Genomic DNA, 20942 nt, shown 5'->3' on the forward strand with positions numbered 1-20942 from the left:
CTTTCTTCAAAATGTTTACATTTTTTAGAAGGTATAAATTTACTATAGAACAATTTTTTTTGCTAGTTATTGGCTATATCATATACATTTTATAATAAATGTTTCTGCTGTTATGTTGAAAAGGAATGTTGAGTGATGTGGCATTCAGTTATGTATATATGTATATGTACATATACTGTATACAGTATACATATATACCATTTGAAAGGCACATTACTCACTTATTCAGGATGTGGATTATTTACTGACTGACCAGAAAAAAGTTTTAATTTAACAAAAGCTCCAGACACTTCTAGTTTAAAGGATGTTGATGAAAAACTAGTCGAACAAGTGTAGGGAATCAAAACACAAGGTCAATATTGAGGTGGGTTGAGCGTAGGCTGGTAAGCCACAGGGAAGTCTTGCTCCAGGGCGAGAGTTCTCCCCGCTGGATGATCATAAATTTACATGAACCTACAGTGTATTACAGTGTCTGGGCGGAAAAGTGGTTTGGAACAAGGCTGTTATATCCCTTCAAACTGTCTCTCTCGCTCAAATACCCTCACATGTTCACAGTCTAAAATCCTTTCAGATCTGCACTGAGGGCAGCAGCTCAATTTTCAGTCAGAATCAAGGGGAGGAAAAGAAAGCATGAGCCATCGGCTCACACTCTCCTCGCGCTTTTTAATAAATATTCACACGCTCGGATTCGCAGACCCCAAACTGTGAACCCGCGAATTCGCTCGGCACTCCAGCGAGTAGACTTGATCTTCCTTTCCACTCGCCTCTCGCTCGTCTCCTCACCTTCTATCTCGCTTATATTCCCTCGGCGTCGAATGTCTTGTGGATTTTAGTCTTTCTGGTGTTTGCGTGCAGGGAACATTACAGTTTTCTCTCTTTACGAGGAGGAAAATGAATATTATTAATGATGGCATTGCAGGAAGCTCTTGTTGTGAGGAATTTAAAGGGTTGGTTCAACCAGAAATTTTTAATTTCCATTTACACATGTCGTTTCGAAATAAAAATCAATTTCTTCTTATGCTGAACGTGAAGGAAAAAGTGTTGATGATGTTCTTTTTCCGTACAATGTAAATGGATGCTGACTGCGGTAACTAACTTCTCCTCTTATGCTCCACAGAAACAAAGTCATATGGTTTGAAAAAGCTGAGGTTATTTCTCCATTCATTTTTATTTCGATCAAACATTACAGTATTTAAAGTACAGTATACGGTAAAAATCTTGTAACATATACACCAAAAATATGTTGGTCGTAACGCCCGCCTCTCCATGAGAACTTCAGGCAGCTTGGCGCTTGTAGATAAGGACCAAATTGAAAGTGGATTTGTTTAGTCGTTGCTTTGACAAACGCAATTACCATTTAATCCTTGAGTAATTTTACACAAGCTGCTGTTAGTTTATTGATAATGTTTAGCGCCACATGACTGTTGTTCCACCGGGGATCCAAATGAGTGGATGAAACCATGCAGCTCGCCACCGAATTTCGGCGCCGGGGCCGTTTCTGACCCTGAGGGACGACGTAATGGCTGTACGTACTACGTACCACACGAGTCATTCTCTTTCACTAGCGCTAATGGTTCTGTGTTCAGGAGAATGTTCATATCTCACGTTACGGTCTGTCTCTCTAATGGCTCTTCAGCATTTTAAATTGGTTTCATTGCTAAAACAAGGTCCTGCCAGCTCGTGGATTAGAGCCTGTCAGCAGACGTACAACATCTGTCTGGAAACATCGATATCTAATGCCACGCTTACTCAACTAAGTAATGAGCGGTGTTGTCGCGTAAACCTGTCTTATTCGCTAACCTCCCACCATCCAGTTTTATCATCTGCGTCGGGTTTGTTGTGAATCTTTTTAAAAGAAAAAACAACAAAAAAACACTGAATTTCTGTTTATTTTAGACGTAGAGTAGATGTAGCTTATTCGCAAATTGCACTATTAGCCACATGCCGTGAACGCTGAGGTTTGTGTACGTCTTCTAGCTATTGTGGCCACAGTAATTCATCACACGATTGTTTAAAGGAATCGTTCACCCAAAAATAAAAATTCTGTCATCGTTTACTTACCCTCGTGTCGTTCAAAACCTGTATGGCACTCTTTCTTCTGTGGAACACAAAAGAAGATATTTTGAGAAATGTCTTTGTGGTTTTGTGTCCATACAATGGAAGTCAATGACGGTCAGTGTTGTTTGCTTATTAACATTCATCAAAATATCTCCTTTTGTGTCCTGCAGAAGAAAGAAAGTCATACAGGTTTGGAATGACATGAGGATGAGTTCAGTCTTTTTGGCTGAACTATCCCTTTTACAAATGCATGTATAATTCCTTTAGAGAACGGGGTGCTAAATGTGAATAAACGACACTATTCATTCTTATTAAATTCCTCTCTAAATATTTGCTTTGATTCTCAGTTGATGCAAGATGTGTTGAAGGTCCAGCAACGGCTCGCAGACAGATGTGATGGAGCTTTGGTCTCATGCATCTCAGACCTCTTCTGGTTTCATCGTGGGAACCGTCACTTCCAGCACCTGTTCCTCTGTTAGTCATCTTCTGTTACACCTCTGGATTTTTTGCTCTCTGTTAAGTTTCGTCTGTTTCTTTTCTCTTCGCGCCACTCATTAAACTCATTAAATGTTTCTGGGAGAATAAGAAATCAATGGCGCGTGTGGCGTGAGAGAATGTATTTCTTTCTTCGGATTACAGCGTATTTGTCTAGTTTCGCATGATTCCCTCTTAACAGCAGAGGAAAATAAGAGACGCTCCCGGTTTCTTCCCCACATGTGCCATTCAAGATGCGAGTAAACCACACGTTCAACCACAACTTAAAATGACCCAGTGACAGCTCTGTTCTTTCTTTCTTTCTTTCTTTCTTTCTTTCTTTCTTTCTTTCTTTCTTTCTTTCTTTCTTTCTTTCTTTCCTTCCTTCCTTCCTTCCTTCCTTCTGCCTCCCTCCCTCCCTCCCTCTCTCTCTCTCTCTTTCTTTCTTTCTTTCTTTCTTTCTTTCTTTCTTTCTTTCTTTCTGTCTCCCATCCCTCCCTCCCTCCCAGGAACGTGAAGGATTTGGTCTTGTTCTTGTAGACGGCCTGTCCGTTGTTTTTAGTCAATACGCCAAATATCCAGCACGATGTTTGGTTCCTGCAGAAACTTTATTCATCCTGACACGCATCAGGCCTCTGTGTCGGGCTGGGAGGAAACGAGAATGTCTCACTTTATTTGTTCATCTTCTCTGTTTTAATCGTCCTCTCGATGCTGAGCTGTGGGTTTGATTGCTCAGACGTTGACATGCTCACCGAAAAGACAAAAATCTTGTTAGCTTGCTTCGAAATGAACGTCTGTATTTACTTGAACTATAAACGTTCCTGGTTTTATTGCTCGTGATTCATCAGTCAGTGTTGTTCCTCCATACACACACCGCGGGTCCCCTTACATGCAATTCGCCATGTTGTTTCTACAGTAGCCCTAAACGGACAAACTGCACTACAGAGAGCATTTCGTAAAAATCTCCTTTGGCAAAGAAGCAAAAAGTGATGACTTTTTTTGGCCTGTGTCAGCCACCATAGTGCTTCAAAACGGAAGCCGTTGGTTGTAATTCGCAACCTCACCGCAAGATGCTGCTAAATTACATACATTGGACTTTAATACTATGTTACAAATGTCATGTGATGTCATTCCACGTTGAAAAAACAGTATCATAGTAAATTGTGGTATACTAATACTTTAGTATAACAATTTATAGTAACTGTATTCTACGGTAGTAAATGCTGTAGTATACTTGAATATTTACTATAGTAAGGTTCGAAAACACTGTATTATCTAGGAATTGTACTACAGTTTACTATAGTGATTTTAAAGTATACTACAGTATAGTTGATCATTTTACTAAAGAGTATATGATGCTACAGATTGCCATAATATACTGCTGTATACTACAATTCATGTACAGTTTACTTTAGTAAATACTTCAGTATATAAAAAAGTACCTTTTTCACGTAGGAGGCTCCAATATTATTGGTTTAGCCAAGTGTGTTGTGAACGCTGTTTTACGTTGTCTTGAACATTTTAATCTCACCCTCTTCTCGATTCAAACCAGTGGCGATCGGTGCCTCCTCTTCAGGGGAAGCAGGAATACAAAATACGTGTTCAGCGCTTCATGTGAACCTATGTTCATCACATATCATGTCAAAATACGTGCCTGCTGCAGACGTGTGGAAAGGGTTTATGATAAAAGAGACGCTCGCGTTCAGAAGACACTGCGTTAACACTTACCCCTGATTACACACGAGACTAAGCGAGTATCTAGCAAACGCGAGTGTCTCTTTTATTAAAAACCCTTTCGACGCGTCTGCAGCAGGCACGTATTTTGACATGATGCGCCACACACGACGGGCTAAATACATGTTTTGCCGAGCTTCGCATTACTGCTTCCCCGGAAGAGGAGTCACGGATCGCCACTGATTCAAACTTTCTGCAGAACACAAAAGAAGATATTTTGAAGAAGGAACACTGGCGGTACCCATTCACTTGCATTGGTTTTGTGTCTTAACAATTTAAGTGAATGGGTACCGCACAGTGTTGGGTAAGTTACTCTGAAAAAGTAATTAATTACTAGTTACTAATTACATATTCAATAGTGTAATTAGATTACTGTACAAATTACTCTCTCCAAAAAGTATTTAGTTACTTATTACTAATTACTTTCTATATCCTATATTAACCTTGATTAGTTGAGTGGTTCAAGGATAGACATGAAACGGCTTATTTAATTCATTCAAATAAATAATATTAAACTACATAAAGTACTCTTATTAACTGACCAAAGTATTACAAATGTGAGAATTATACATTAAAGCACGGATTTTAAAGTTAGACTTTGAATTTTGATGTCAATTCCACTATTCCACACACATACATTACACACAGTATTTATTTTAATTACATCAGAAGTAACTGTAATTAAATTACAGAAAAAATAACTGTAATCCCTTACTTTACTTTTTCAAGGGGAAAGTAATTAAATTACTGTAACAAATTACTTGGTAACTAGTTACACACAATACTGGTACCGCAGTTGTTTGGTTGCCAACATTCTTCAAAATATCTTCCAAATTTAATATTTAACCCTTTACTGTCTGCGCTAGATTCACAGAGTATGGTACTATAACCTGAGAGTGTACACACACACACACACACACACACACACACACACACAGTCTCAGCAGTTTTCAGGTTGCTGGCCATATTTCAGGGTTGTGTTCTGCTATCAGCAGTGGAGCAGCTTTGCTCGCTCTGTTTGGCCTAGCCTGGGAAACAATACGAGCTGTTATTTATTTATTATGTTCAGAAAGAGGCCGTTTCTCGTCGGGCGGTTTTGTCGGAGGAGAGAGAGCGCGTGTGTGTCAAGCTGTCGGGCAGGTCTAGGCACAACCCATTGTGAGGAATAATAGATGCTGTGGCCACTATCGCAGGAGTTATCACACACACACACACACACACACGAGGGCTTGAGGAGCTGGTGATAAATGACTTTGAGACTCGCTGTCTGCGATCAATACACCACTTGCACCCCGATGAGTGAGACTGAGCCGCCCTTCTGCTGTTCAGATTCTCCACTTGTCTCTTGTGTTTCTCATTCAAGTCTCGTCAGTCATCTTTTAATCCCAGTTTATTTCATCTCTTATTGTCATCGCATGTCATTTGTCTTTTTGTTGCAACTCATCTCTTATTTCTTTTTTCTCACATTTTCTCTTTTTCTCGTCTTTTCTCGTTATGTCATGTCTCATTATCGTCATATCTCCTCTTCTTGTTTTGTGTCTCTTTGCCTCATCTTGTCCTCATCTCAATCTGCTCTCTTATCTTCTTGCCTTGTCTCATGTCATCTTTTTTATTCTTGACTCGTCTTTTATTCTCATCTTTTCTTCCATGATCTCTACTTTTTTATTTTGTCTCATCTCCTTGTCTTGCTTTTTGTTCTTATGTCTCGTCTCGTCTGCGTGTTTCATCTCTTTCTGGCCCATCTCTTATTCTCATCTTCCTCTTTTTTCTCAATTCCTCAGATTTCTTTTTTCTCATCTTGTCTCATGTTGTCTCATCTCACCTTATTTATTCGTCTCGTCTTATATTCACCCATAATCTTCTCCTTTTTATCTTTCTCATCTTATCTTCTAATAACATGATCTCGTCTCGTCTCATCTTGTCTCATCTCTTTTTATCTCTTCTCAGCTTCATCAAATCTCTTTCAAGTCTCATTTATTCATCTTGTCTTTTATTCTCATCTCACTTCTCATGATTTTCTTTTCTCGTCTCATTCTGTGTTGGGCATCTCTACCATTAGAAAGTGCAGTGTTGGTCACGTAATATATTTTGTATAGAGAAGTGCAGGTGATTCTTGGACACACATTGTTGATTGTTCTATCGCTGCGCTCAAATATGCACAGAATAGCTCAGATGCGTTTGCGTGTGCGTTTGTGTGTGTCCGCCTCCAGCTCGTGGGATTGATCGCGGGATGAAAGTGTAATGGGAGATGGGCTCTCATCTCATCTCTCTCTGGAACTCAACAGAGATTCGGTTACAAACACAAAGCAGATGACACACACACACACACACACACACACACACACTCGCGCACACATCTGCACGCTGTTTAGATTTTCTCTCCTTTATTTAAACACACACAGAGATATACAGCAGCACATGTGATGATCACAAATCTCCAGACAGTCACGCGCGCAAGCACGCACATCCTCAGAAATCTTCAAAAGAAAATTGTGAATGTTAATCAGATGTTTTGTCTATTTCTGGCATGTGAATACTCTAATGCACGGACTAATTAAGCCCTCCATAATAAACCTCTCCATTCGACACACACACAGGCGGTCCGGCAAATTCTTTATCTAGCGCATGTGCTGAAGTTCATCTCTGTACTTTTGATTTGTGATTTATGTTGAGAATAAAAAGTCCTCATTTCTCTTCTCTTGCTGCTACACTTCATTTCGTCTTGTCATGCCAGCGTCCTCTTGCTTCACTTCTCTTCTCTTCCCTCGTTCTCATCTCATCTTGCCTCTCGTTTTTGTCTCATTTTTCTTTGTTATCGCGTTTCCTTTCTCCTCTTTTCTCCTCTCCTCATCTCTGGCCTTGTCTCGCTTCTCATCTCTCCTGCTCTCATTGCTTCCTTCTTCTCCTCTCCTTCCTTCTTTTTCTCCCCTCATCTTCATCTCTCCTCTTCTTCCTCCTCCTGTCTTGTTCTCGCTCCCCTCCTCTCTTCATTGCTTATGTCTTCTCTCCTCTCCTGTTCTTCTTTTTCCTCTTGTTCCTCTTCTCATCATCTCCCCTTTTCCACGTCTCTTTTTTTTCTTTCTTTTCTCCTTTACCTCTATCCTCCTTCTCTTCATCTCTGCTTGCTCCTCTCATCGCTCCTGTAGGGGATTCAATGAGGAACAGTATTATTTAAGGACTATTCTTCACCAAATTTGTAAGAATTATCGGGAGCTTTGATCCCAATTATAAGTCATATATTCTCCACCACCCTTTGTAAGGGAAACAAATATATATCCAATACATGGAAAGGTTATAAATGAATATATGTACATTTCTATAGAGATATATTTAGGATTGCATGTCTGTCCCCAAAGTGAGTAAAGAGAGTTCATCTCCCTCCATTCCATTTGGTCGTAAAATACTCTTATCTTGATGGTTTGGTTTGGGTTGCTATGGCCACCAGAGATCTGGTCCTGCGCCTAGTGTTAGTTGCAGATTGGGGGTAGACCCCCTGGTGACTAGCTTGCTGGTAGGGTGAGGGGTGTTGTTGTTATATTTACTAGTTATTGCGTGTCTGATCGGTCTCAGGCACTACACTCCTCTCGTCTGTTAATTGTGTGTCTGTCGGCCACTGCACCTGTTGCTGTCTGCGTTGGGTTTGTGTGTGAATGTGAACAACCGAGTGCTGCTCACCTCTGCCAGTGGATCAGACCCGCCAGTGTGTGTGTGTGTGTGTGTGTGTGGGGGGGGGGAAGGGTAAACCCTACGGTATGAGGACAAAATGTCCCCACAAAGATGGCAATATCCAAAATCCTTGTCCTTGTGGGGACATTTTTTGGTCCCCATGAGGAAACAAGCTTATAAATCATACAGAATTAACTTTTTTGAAAATCTAAAAGAGCAGACAGTTGTGTGTCATTGTTCGGGTTAGGGAATATGATATACAGTTTGTACAGTATAAAAACCATTATGGAATGTCCCCATAAAACATGGAAACCCAACATGTGTGTGTGTGTGTGTGTGTGTGTGTGTGTGCATGTGTGTGTGTGTGTGTGTGTGTGTGTGTGCGCGCGCTCGTGCATGCGTGTGTGAGTGTGTGAGAGCGGCCTCGTCTGCCCTCGGCTGTCACACAGAACGACCCCATGCTCTAATGAAGGCAGGGTCAGGATTGTGTGTGCGCTGAAGGGGTTCGGCCTGTTTGTGTGACAGTGGCGGTGTGTGTGTGCGTGCGTGTGTGTGTGTGTGTGTGTTGAGCAGTTAATTGGTTGAGTTTGCCTTTGGCTGCCAGCGGTATGTGTGATTGAAGAGTCATTCTGGGTCTCTCCACACTCAGTCACTCACACACACACACACACACACGCACACACGCACACACGCACACACACGCACACACACACACACACACGCACACACACACACACGCGCGCACACACACACACACAAACTATAGAGCAGCATACTCACATCCACACATCACTTAAACTGCTCAAACTCTGCCCAGGGGCGTTGCTAGGGTTTGAAGGGATAGTGGGTTTAGCCCCCTGAGAATAACATTCAACGCCCCCCTACCCCGACACATACACCTCAGACTTCACAATAATGCCTACAAAGTAAACTCTTGCATGCAAAACATCACTTACACTGATCCACAAACTAAGCATTTTATGTCTTATTTTCTAGTACAAATATCGAAAATTTCTTAAATCAAGATTAACTTGACAAGCCAAAGAAACCTAATACAAGTTCTTCTTAACCCACTGGCAGATTATTTTGCTTGTAGTATATAGGAATTATCTTAACATGATCCGAACACAAACATCTCTTGAGCATATAACATACAACAGTGTTTATACATGTCGATCCTTATTGTCATACATTTCATCAGTAATTAAATGCCTTGTATATTTTACGGTTACTTGCCCTGATAGACAAATGTTAAAAGTTTTTGATAAAAGTTTTTATCACTGTATTATTTACCTCATATTTAATACATATATATTTAGAAATTTCTGCAAATCATCTGTTTATATAAGATGGTTCATTACCAACTGTAGAGCCAGTTAAACAACCTAAGGCCGTGTTCACACTCGACTTCTTCTTTGAAGCTGCTAGCGTCTGTTTTACATTATAATCCACGGCCTTAGTTGTTCAGACATTCATTCATGTGCACATTAAAAAGGAAAGTATCCCACTTTACTCCATGACAAAAGACTACACTGTATTGATTAAAGTTTGCACGAAAACTACAAAACTGCTAAGATACGTTGAGAACAGTAAACTTATTATTGGAATGTAGAAATAAGTTGTTAATTTAGCGGAGCACCTCTTTAAGGCCCGATTCAAATTTTGCGTCTTTTCCGTGGGCATATTCGTTATTTTAAATGTAGACGCGCGGCAGGCGAGCACAAATAGAGCTGCATACGGTGCGGCGCGCACATTTTTCTAGGCGCGTCTAGAAACTTTTCGGAGCGCCACGCGCGCACCGCGGGTCATTTGAAGATAGAAAGCAGCGCGGCTCGCGTTTTCAGCACAGTCTTAGACGCGAAATGTGAATCGGGCCTAAGTGAATAGATTACGATTATTGAAACAGTGCCACCTGCTGACAGGATCAGGTGGTGTTTAACAGCGCGGCACAACGAGCGCTTCAGAGATGTGTTTAATGGAATGAACTAGTAAAATTACGCTCATGTACCACAACTCGCGTCGCGAAAACATATTTAAAGGCCATAATATTATACTCTTCTTGTTTGTGAAATGAAGTGTTTGAAATCCTCAAATAGATGAGGGGCTTTTGGCAAAGCATGGGGGTCTTAAGCCCCCAAAGCCCACCCCTTGCAACACCACTGCCTCTGCCTGGGCCTTTTCCACAAGATTAAGAAATTATAAATATATTTTAGATGTGAAGTGTAGTCTTTGAAGAGCATTTGGTAAACCACGCATTTCAAGTATATTTGGGAGCAACAATGTTGGAACTTAGTTTACTTTTGTCTGTTTCAAAAGAATTGCTGAACAACCCATACGAAAATTAACCATGGTTTACTACATTAGCCTGTATACATAAGAAATGTATACAGGTTTGGAACAACAAGGGTGAGTAAATGATGACAGAGTTTTCATTTTTGGGTGGAGTATCCCTTTAAGTGTTTCTGTGGACAGACAATCACATGGTTTGCAAAACTATACAGGGTCAAATCATTGCAATTTTCCCATTTATATTTAAGGTTCTGTCTAAGCGGGGTGTGACAGCTGTTTTATAATGTCAAAGTTGGTCAATTGGTGCAGTTTGGTGGTTGTTGGCGTGGTTTTTACGAGTCTAACTTTCTGACAAAATTCAGTGGTTTTCAATGTTGAAGCGGTTCACTTAACGCTTGTATTTCAACAGTAGTTCTGTTGTGGCGATATTTTCCGGGCGAGCTTTGCGGAACATCAGCTGATATCGTATCGTGAGTCTGCAAAACTGCCGAAGCTCATCCACAAAGTGCTGCTTGTTCTCCTAAACATTTGCCTTCCAGCACCTCCATCGCACGCCCCCTCTTTTCTCAGGCACTTATCAAAGAGCCGGAGTGAGACGGACTGAAAGAGAGGGATATCAAAATGAGAAGTGTTCGTAGGTTTCAGCTTGTCGTAATGAATATCCCTTAGAGGTATTGAAATGCTAATTTTACTCGCGCGGTTGGCAAACTCGCCAGATCGTGAGGAAAATCTGGGTGGCTGAAAGCAACCCGACTTTAACTCTTCGGCTCTCTCTTTTTTTGTTCTCTTTTTTTATTGCAAAAAATGCCTTTGTTTTCAATGATCATAAATCCCGGTTTGATTTTCTTTATTAATCTCCCAACCACCCACAGTTTGCTGTGTAGACGGGTTGTTCATTTGATGTCAATGCTCTCGATCAATACAGAGCATCGCTGAGCCGAACCCATCTGTTACAAGATCACACCCCCAACTGTACACATTTTACATATCTGACACACCAAGGTAATGTTTAGTTACTGTGTTATGTCCAATGCTACATAAAACTGAGGGTTATAAGAATGTAATATAAACTTATTTTATGTATTGCAAAATGTTGTCATGCACCATTAAAACTGAATTTGACAACCAACATACAAAATTATAACCCTGCTTTTCCATTTTGGTCCACGCACAGGCATGTGGGCTTTGAGTGATTCCACAGTGTTGTTGGAGAGCTGCCAGTGTTCCTCCTGTGGGTACATTTCTGAGAGAGAGAGAGAGAGAGAGAGAGAGAGAGAGAGAGAGAGATTAGAGAAATGAGGTGCACCATAATTAGCCATGTCGATCTCTCTCCGTCTTTCTTACCGTTTTCTCCCTCTCTCTCTTTCTCCTTGTTAGGCGTCTTTTGCTGCTATTGTTTTTCCTGTCACATCCTGAGGGGAAACGGGGTGGACGGGGGGAGAAACGGTGACCTGTTTCATTCACATACATCTTTTATTCTCATTTTCGTTTTCACTTGCTTTTCTTTAAAAAATCCACCACGACTTGAACTTCTTGCCAAAACAACAGGGCAGAAATCTCGCAGAAGTCTTGGAGTGGGCGAATGTGTGGACCGCCCTGTGGCACAGTGGATGGTCAACATAAGATTTTTTTATTGTTTGTATTGAGCCGTTAGATTTTTTCGACATTGTGGCCAAAACAGAGATGCTGGTGTTTGTATTTAAAGTCTAAATACATGGCTTAGGGGAATAGATGAATGTATGCTAATGTTTATTTCTTACTGTAAATTGTCGCAACTGTAAAATGTCGCAACAGTTTTTTGGCAGCTTTCTGCCTGTCTTGAACCGACCCAGGCTTGCTTTTCTCATGAGTAGTTTTGTACTTTGGACCCTGCCTATGTTTTTTTTTTACAGAAGTTGTACCAGACGACTGTGTTTTTTTGTCTTAACCCCAAAGACATGACGGACATTTTGTCGATATTTTTGTCGATGTTGTTTTTATGTTTGAAGCTTAGACCTAGTCACCCCAGCCAGACCTATTGAGAATTTATAACTATTTAATTTGTACAAAATCATACAAAAGATTATGAAACAGCCCAATTTATAACAATCAGTGGCTTTACTAAAACGTTCGAATCAGATCGTACGAATTCAAGTCTCATTGGTCCAAAGTTCTGGTCCGACGTTAAACTTCATATATAATTGACTTTGGGGTTTTTTTGTGTTTACTTTTAGTGTGTGGACACACCGATTTCTGCGTGTGGCACCTGGTCGTCCAGCGTCTGTTTATGTGCCACAGATTCATCAGCCCACATCAGGCTTACAGAAGATTTTCTTGTAAAGAGAAAACGTTTTCATCCTTCTCTAAGTCCATATAAGAGGATGATGCCGTGAGCTCGCACGCGTGCGTCTGTGTACCTCATCTTCAGTCCTGTCAGAACTGAAGCGTTTCATTTCACCCGCAGCAAAATCCATGTGAAATCTGCATCGTAGATTTGAAAGCTTTTGGCGTTTAGCCCTCAGTTTCTTTCGCTCTGGATACCTCCGTCATTTTAGCTTTAAGAGCGATGCTGTCACGGGTTTCCCGAGCTGTCAGTCTGGTCTCCGTGGGCTGTCGCGGGGGTCTCTGATTCTCGAACCGGCAGGAGTGAAGTTTTTTTCTTAAGGTGCGTGACAGGTAAACCCCCCGGCGGGCCCCCACACCCCGCTGTTTCACCTAATTGGTAAATGAAGTCTTGGCCCCTGGCGAAACCCGAGCGTTATTACCCTACCTCATTTATTCAGCGCCTAATAGAGCCATTTTTATCATTTTGTTGGAGTGGAAGAAAGGGAAGCAAATCATTTTCAAATGAATCATTCCCCGGCGCTGGGTAGTTTGGAGGAAAAACGTGTTTCGGTCAAATGGTTGGTACAGGTGTGTTCTGGAGGCAAGCTTTGAAGTTAATGGCCTTCCGGTTAAAAGTTTTTTTTGAGTATGAATGTCTCGCTGTGCAGGTAATATGTGCTATTTAAGATTAGCATGAAATATTATGTCAAACATTTTGAACACGATTCATATCATTTCTGCGGTGGTATGATTTACGTTGCGAACTTTTGATTAATCTTGTGATAGCTGGAGTTATTTTATCCCTCGGTTACCTTGCCAAGCATATTTTATGTAAGGCTTAAGGGGCTTATTTCGCAATAACAGCCGGCTGCTTGTACATTATCCTGCTTATTACACGGCTACTTGCCACATGAGAAAAAAACTTGAAATATTTTATTAGCTCATTTTAACCAAATGCAGACCTTCCACGAGGAAAAGCCGTTTACTTTCGGTTTTAAGGTAAGAAACGACGTTCAAATGTCACGAACAAATTTGGTTTAATCATTTGTAAATATAATGTCATTTATGTTATTAAAAGACGCATTTATATTTAATTTGTCAAAAAAACCTGTCAAAATGATTTGCTGCATCCGGGTACCATGTGTTATTAGTTTTGAGCGGTTGTATGGGGAATAACGAACTTGCAAATGTCGTGACTGGCCAATCAGAATCAAGCATTCCAACGAGCCGCGTAACAAGTAAAAATAACATACTTACTGAAGATTTCTTATTGATGTAGAATTAAATTGAATTCATTTTTAATTCATTTTCAGATCTACCTTGTGAGAACTGCAATAGCGACAATTTTTAACTTTCGCCTCTTTGTCGCCACCTCTGCTTGAAAAATAAAATGGTGTTTTTTTAACATACTTTTGTATCGTGTGGGTTGAAGTCAAATGACGGCAAACTGACATTTTCCCAGAAATCGTAGCTGACAATCCAAATTAGAATCGTTATTTTAAGCTTACCGTCGTGAGTCCGGGTAAGATAAGGAGACCTTTTTCACCAATGTTTTTTTATGTACTTGCTCAGTTTTTGCTCTTTATTTATTTTGTTTTAGTTTGGAATTAAATGTGCAGAATATTTAATGCAGCCCAGGTCTGCTGTCTGAGGGCAATGTGCGAGTGTGGTCACAGTTTTCCGACTGTGCGCTCAACAGGATAGAAGCCATGAAAACATCCATTTCCGCCGACACAAAGTCTAGGCCCTCCAATATCCCATCACCCCCCGCGACTATCCAAGCTGTCATGGCAGGCTGAGCCGTGCATCATCTGTGCCAGGCGCGGCAAGACCGGATCCAGCCGGCAGGCTACTGGCTCCGCCCCTCCAAGCTGCCTCGTGTACCAAGCACCTTGCTGTTAGATGGAAGGAGAGGTTTTGTCGTTTTTGGTTGAAGAGCTTACAGTGTGTAATACCTAGTAAGCTTGAGGAACAGTCAAACTGGCGTGTTTGAAGATACGTGACTGTCAAAGTTCTGGCTGTGTGCTTTGAGATTCCCAGCAGATGGTTGGGCTCATAACCGGACCTGACCTGAGCTTTTAGCTTTTTACAAGACAGTTTTGCTGCAAGTACACGGAAAATTAAGTTAGAGAGATTTGATATGCAGCAGAATTGCATTTATCAGACAGACAGTCGAGAGATTTTGCAAGCAAACTCTTGAAAGACGGTTCTTCGGTTGCAGTACACTTTGTTAAACAAAGAATGTTGTTTTTATCTAGAGTTTTCGTTTTTTTAAGGGGTTTGGAGTTGTTGCGCTTTCTTTGTTGATTAAAAAAAGTTGCACTTTCTATTTATAGTCAGTGAGATCTTTGTGTTAGTTCATCTGTTAAGAGAAACTGAGGAGCCCTCTTGGGTTCTTTTAATCATTTTTTCATTCACCGAGTTTCCAGTTTTTCCCTCGTTCTGCCAGGAGCAGACGTGACGATCCAGGTGTGTTTTTGTAAAAGTCTAAAAGTTGTGAAGAACTTTAAAGAAACACATTAATATTACATATAGTAACTCACAAAACTTAGTCCGACTTTTAAGACATTTAAAGGGGTAGTTCACCCCAAAATAAAAAAATCTGTCATCATTTACTCACACTCTTGTCATTTTAAACCTGTATGACTTTCTTTTTTCTGCAAAACCCAAAAGAAGATATTTTGACGAATGCGGGTAACTGTTGGTCCCCATTGACTTCTATTGTATGGACACAAAACCAATGCAAGTCAATGGGGACCGACGGTTTTCGGTTACCAACATTCTTCAAACTATCCTCATTTGTGTTCTGTAGAAGAAAGTCATTCAAGTTTAAAAGGACGAGAGGGTGAGTAAATGATGACAGACTTTTAAACCATCCCTTTTAGAGTATGGCCGCGGTATAAAGCGTGTCTCTTTTTGTCATTCAGACCTCCCAACTAAAAGTGTGTTCGAGACATGGATGAGGTTTTTGAAACCGTTTTCAAGGCTGTAGTTCATCTCCAGCTCTGTGTGTTTTTTGGGGGGCTTGTGAAGTGAGAGGCTGGCAGTGGAAACTGAGAGGATTGTGCTCCGCTTCAGATCCTTTACATGATCCAGATCCTGTAGCCCTAAACGACTTCCTCTCGGATCAGCAATATTCAGGGACATGAAAATGGAAAGCTTTGTGTTTTTGTGCTGAAACAAAAAGGACATTGCTGAGCCGTCCGAAATCATCTGTAGACGGCCCAGAGCGCAGAACACAACCCTCACGTCAAAGTCACGAGATTCGAGCCGGAATTGTTCGGTTTTCTTCGCGTGTTTTAAGTTCGCCGGCCTGCGCACATGCTTGTGGTTTGGTCATGTTATTGGTGTGAAAGTTTTAAATTCTCTCTCTCTCTGCCGGCTGGCGGGAATCATCCACAGCTGAATTGAGTTAAACTCCCCTCGGATCACCGTGGGTTCTGGTCGCTGCCGAATGACAAGTTTGTTCACAGCAGACACCGTCTGGACGGCTACATGACTACATTTCTCCGTCCGGTGCATTGCACGCGGTGATATGAGAAACTGTTATTACTTCTATGCCTGAGTGATTCGAAGCCATTGAGGTTTATTGTACAGAAATTGCCTCTTTGGCAAGAGAGCGTTCCGACTGTGGGGGAAGAAAGCCCGGTCGAGAATTTAAATACAGTGGTGGAGTGACTGGCATGAGCAAATATTCCAGTAAGGGGAGGAAATTGTTAAACCGTTACTTCCTGAATTGCTTCCTGCACTACGGTTTGCCCTTCAAACACAAAGTGGATGTCGTTTCACGGCAAACACGCACATTTGCGTTTGCACGGTACTAAAAGGATCGACGGTTAGATGACAAAAGATGAAGTCATTACTTCCTGAAAGGGAGCCAATCAGAAGCTAGCAGACTCGGCAGGAAGTTGAGGGACATTTTTGGCTTCCCTTTAGGAATTGACCATGATTACTATTTATAGTTCCAGTTTTACTGCATGTACCATGGTGAAACTATACTTACTGTAGTGAGACTTTGGTAAATTAATGTGGTGGTAATACCATGGGACTGTGACACGTAAAATACTTACCATAGTGGTTTAGTATTTACGCCAAGGTACTTCAAATAATACCATGGTATTACCACAATACATGGCCATTACCATGGTAAACATGGTAATATCATGGTATCATGTCTAAAAGACCATGGTAACAATGTGAATCCCACAGATCTTCTGTAAAGTAAATTGTTTTGGTATAAAACACCCACATATGCAGATAATGTCATCGATTTTCCTCTCTCATCTTCTCCATCACACGTTTTTGATACCTGTGCTTGAATATAGCATTAAATGAAGGGTTTAGATAACTGGCAGTTCTCAGTAATTATGGTCTGCCGTTGTGTTTCTCTCTCTCAGTCCAGAGCAAGACACAAATATCCATCACCAAGAGGGCCTGTTGACACCAGATGATCATTTTTTGCGAAAAGCTATCACGAAGCTCTTGTCAGTTTCTCACTAGACCCCAGCATTAATAACTCCCCCCGAGATGAGTTTTTTCCCGAAAGCAGCTCCCTCGTGCTGGTGGGTTCGCCTTTTAATTTTTGCATTTTCTGCTCGGCGACCTGGGAAGCCCCCCCCCCCGTATTTTCATTAACCGAAGCGCTGGACTCCTCCCTCGCCGTGGCTCTGAGCTAAACGCCGTTATCTGGGATCTCGGTGGGATTTCGAACGCTTCTGTAATCCTGTCATTTCATTCATGGATACCTCCAGGGTTACGCTGCCGTCCTATCTGCTTACCTGTCCGTCTTTGCCTGCGAGGAAGATCTTATTCCCCTGGCACGCACACACACACGTTGTGATCACCTACTCATCTGTTCTCCTATCACAGCGAAACAGTGCTCATGTTGAGGATTACGCGGAGGGCGTGAACTCTTTTACCTGATCAGCCTGACGGGATGATGTTTAGCACTTTGGAGAGAGAGAGAGAGACAGACAGACAGACAAAGAGAGGTGGATATCAACGCAACCACTGTCCCTTTGTGTGGAATTTTAGGGAAAGCAGTAAAAGTATTTTTTTTTTTATGTTGCAATTTGATTGTATTTAAAAATGCAAGGCATTTTTATGCATCATTGCATTTTGTTTGTCATTATTTTTGTGTTAAATATTATAGTATGTCGCTCAGTTCACTGCCTTAAGATTCATTTTACAAGTTTGAATGCTCACGTTTTAATTATACAAACTTTAAAGCCGAGCTGTTGCTTATTCACGCATTTAAACCTCACATTTCCATTTTTCTAAAAAAAGTCAAAGGGGACACGCCATAAGCGTCCTCCCTTCTGAAGCGCAAAGAATTGTGGGTAAAATCAGGACATAAAGAATGCCCAAATGGACACTTTGAAAATCCGCATCAGATAGGATACCATCTGGACACTGGTCGTATTATTAATTTACTTTGAAAATGTACTAATCCTAATCTTGCATACTATATTGCAGGGCTGTTGTCCCGGGCCTCGCGATGAGAGGGGGGCGCTGAATGCATGCCTATCCGGCCCACCCACGAATTCAAGCAATAGCTCTCCTTGAAAGTGTGTATAGACTGTAATTTTGGATGCAGTCCAGGTTATTATATCTTACTGGCAAGAGAAGCGTACTACCCCTCCCGTTTCTTAATATACACCGTGTAGGGGTCAAACGCTGACCTTTTTAAAGCAAGGACGGCGGTTGTATACTTCGAAACCATTAGCCTGCTGCTGTGTCTCTCGAATGCCAATGGCTAACTGAGAATAATGGTTTCATCCAGGGCAAATTCCGTCCTCTCCCGGTGAGTTCCTCTTATTTGTTACCTGCCCGGATTGTCGACCTTGTGTGTAAGCAGCTCTCTAATCCCCCGGCGCTCCTGACCGGCGTCACAGTCCACGCCGGGGGTTTGCCGCCTCCACGCCTGAAATCTTGGTAATAACTTTCTCTATCGGCAGACTGATCTCCCGCAAGAGGCGAATCTGGACCTCGCCGTAATAGAGTGCTGGCGAGCGTAGCGGTAATAAATGCTACACGATTTACCCAGATAAATATGAAGAAATAGCTCTCGCGCGAGTGTATATGAAACTCCGGGTTATAAGTGGGAGGTGTGTGTCCTCGCTGCAAGAATTTATTCTGGGTTTGTCTGCGTGTATATAAATCTTTGCTTCAGAACTCTCAGGCGTGTGGGTTTGTGCGTGTGTGTATGTGCGCGCACGCATCCCTACTGGATGCATCAGTAGTGAGTGCCAGGGGCAGAAGACTTCAGGAGGTGTGTGTGTTTGGGGGAATGAGCTGCCTGCAAATTGCTTTGCATCTGAATTAAACATGTTGCTCGTTCACGCCTCACCGCGACGGACAGCGAAATACGTCGCAGGCGGAGAAAATGACATTTTAAGTGGGGTATTTATGAGATGCGATTGTATTAATTTTGTTATAATAATGAAAAAACAGCAGACGGCCTCAGTTTGCTTTCCCGAACAGATGATGGCCTTTTAAGATGAGTTTTCTTTGATTGGCGCTGATAGGTGTCGTGATATTGTGAAGAAAACGGTCTGTTTTGTAGCAGGTTTCCATTTGAATGTCAGTAAACAGCTCCAGTAACAGGGTTGAAAAGACCTTACGAACCCACCACAGATACATAGCTGGTATTTAATAGAACCTGTTTTTTCATTTGATTATAGCAGTAAAACAATTTAAGGGTTTAAATGACTACTAAAAGACAGTCTCTGTTTTTTCTCTGAACAGATAATGGCTTTTGTAGATAGGTTTTCTTTACATGGCACTGAAAGTTGACATGATATGATAAAAGTCACTTGGTAAGGAAAATGTTCTGGTGTTTTGTGGCAGGTTTGTGTTTGAATGGCAGTAAATGGATGCAGTAACAGGGTTGAAAAGACCTAATGGACCCACTAGAAGAGTGCCACACAGTGAAAACATAACTGGTATTCATGAGATTTTATTTTATTAATTTGATTCTATTAAAAAGGATTCAAGGAGATGGAAACTAGAAGATGGACTTTGGTTTTTTTTTGTTATTTTGAGTTTCATTGAAAGACATCTTTTGAGTTTAAATGGTCATAAAGGAATGCAGTAACAGGGTTGAAGAGACCTTACGAACCCACCACAGATACATAGCTGGTATTAAATAGAACCTATTTTTTCATTTGATTATAGTAGTAAAACAATTTAAGGATATAAATGGCTACTAAAAGACTGTCTCTGCTGTTGTTCTTTGCTGAATGGATAATGGCTTTTGTAAATACGTTTTCTTTACATGGCACTGAAAGTTGTCATGATATGATAAGTCACTTTGTAATGAAAATGGGAAAGAAAACTTTCTGGGTGTTTTGTGGCAGGTTTGTGTTTGAATGGCAGTAAATCGATGCATTAACAGGGTTGAAATTTTGTTGTTGTTGTTTGTTTTCTTCAAGTTAAATTGGACGCTGTAAGTATACATAAAGACTGACTTCAAGAAAACTCTGTTTGGTGGCAGTTAACAGATGCAGTAACGGGGTGGAAAAGGATCACACCACCGGAGGGCCACAGAGTGGAAAGCAATCACTGAAGGCCTTTTCACTCCAGAACTCATCCATAAAACACCTTCTGTGTGTCTGAGGCCTCTAAAAACGCCGTATCACCCAGCTCTCAAAAGGATATACTCTCTCTCTGTCGGCCTGTGTCCCTCACCGCGTCCTTTCTGAAATGGATATGGCAGTGTGAAATAATACAGCAGCTCGCGTAGGTCACTGGAAGAGCTGTTGATTGAAGTATTTCGTCTCCTCGGGTGTCACCGCTGTGAAGGTGAACTTCACCGGCTTTCTTTGTGAGCAGGGAATCGAGGTTGAAGCTCGCGTTGAGGATTCAGAAAGCGGACTCAAAATGTTAGTTATCTGACAGCCCGTTTAAGCATAGTGCCATGTCCGTAAATATTATAGGTCTGCATATGCTCTCAGTTTTCTGACTTTGTCACTGTGCAAATCACAGTGAGGATGAAAGTATTCTTAGCATGACACCATAGGTGAGGAATATCTCTGATTTGTAATATTCTGTCTAGCTGCTGGGCAGTGTGTTTTATCGACTCCACGACAGATACGAAAACGGATCATCGCAGTGTGGCCAAAAGTGACTCCCTAATTCTGACACGTGTCCTCATAATGACTCTCATCCGCACTGACCGCAGAGTCACGCCTGTTTTAACTGTCTTTTTAAAAGTTTTTCTTTAGTAATCCGCTTAAGATGGCAGGAGGAGCAGTGGTTGGTCGGCTTATGCGCTTAGCTATCAGATTTAGTTGCGAAACCAATTAGAACTGGCTAATAGTCATGCATCCTCATTAGATTTTTTTTTTAGCAGATTTTTTTTTTGGAAAATACATTTTCATGTAGCTGTACTAACTTTCATATGATTTCAATTTGAA

General features: G+C 41.4%; 1 protein-coding gene across 5 annotated transcripts in view; it reads left to right on the forward strand.

Moving 5' to 3' along the window:
• Positions 1-20942, forward strand: part of plxnb2b (plexin b2b) — a 109584-nt gene that overhangs the window by 21449 nt on the left and 67193 nt on the right. The window contains exon 4 of one of the 5 annotated variants that reach the window (XM_057329395.1): positions 2406-2532. The exons of the other annotated variants lie outside the window; for them this stretch is intronic. The gene's annotated coding sequence lies outside the window, so the exon portion shown is untranslated. The remainder of the gene's footprint in view (positions 1-2405; positions 2533-20942) is intronic. 5 annotated transcript variants of the gene reach the window in all.

This window comes from Triplophysa rosa, linkage group LG3 (genome assembly GCF_024868665.1).
Source record: "Triplophysa rosa linkage group LG3, Trosa_1v2, whole genome shotgun sequence".
Taxonomy (NCBI): domain Eukaryota; kingdom Metazoa; phylum Chordata; class Actinopteri; order Cypriniformes; family Nemacheilidae; genus Triplophysa; species Triplophysa rosa.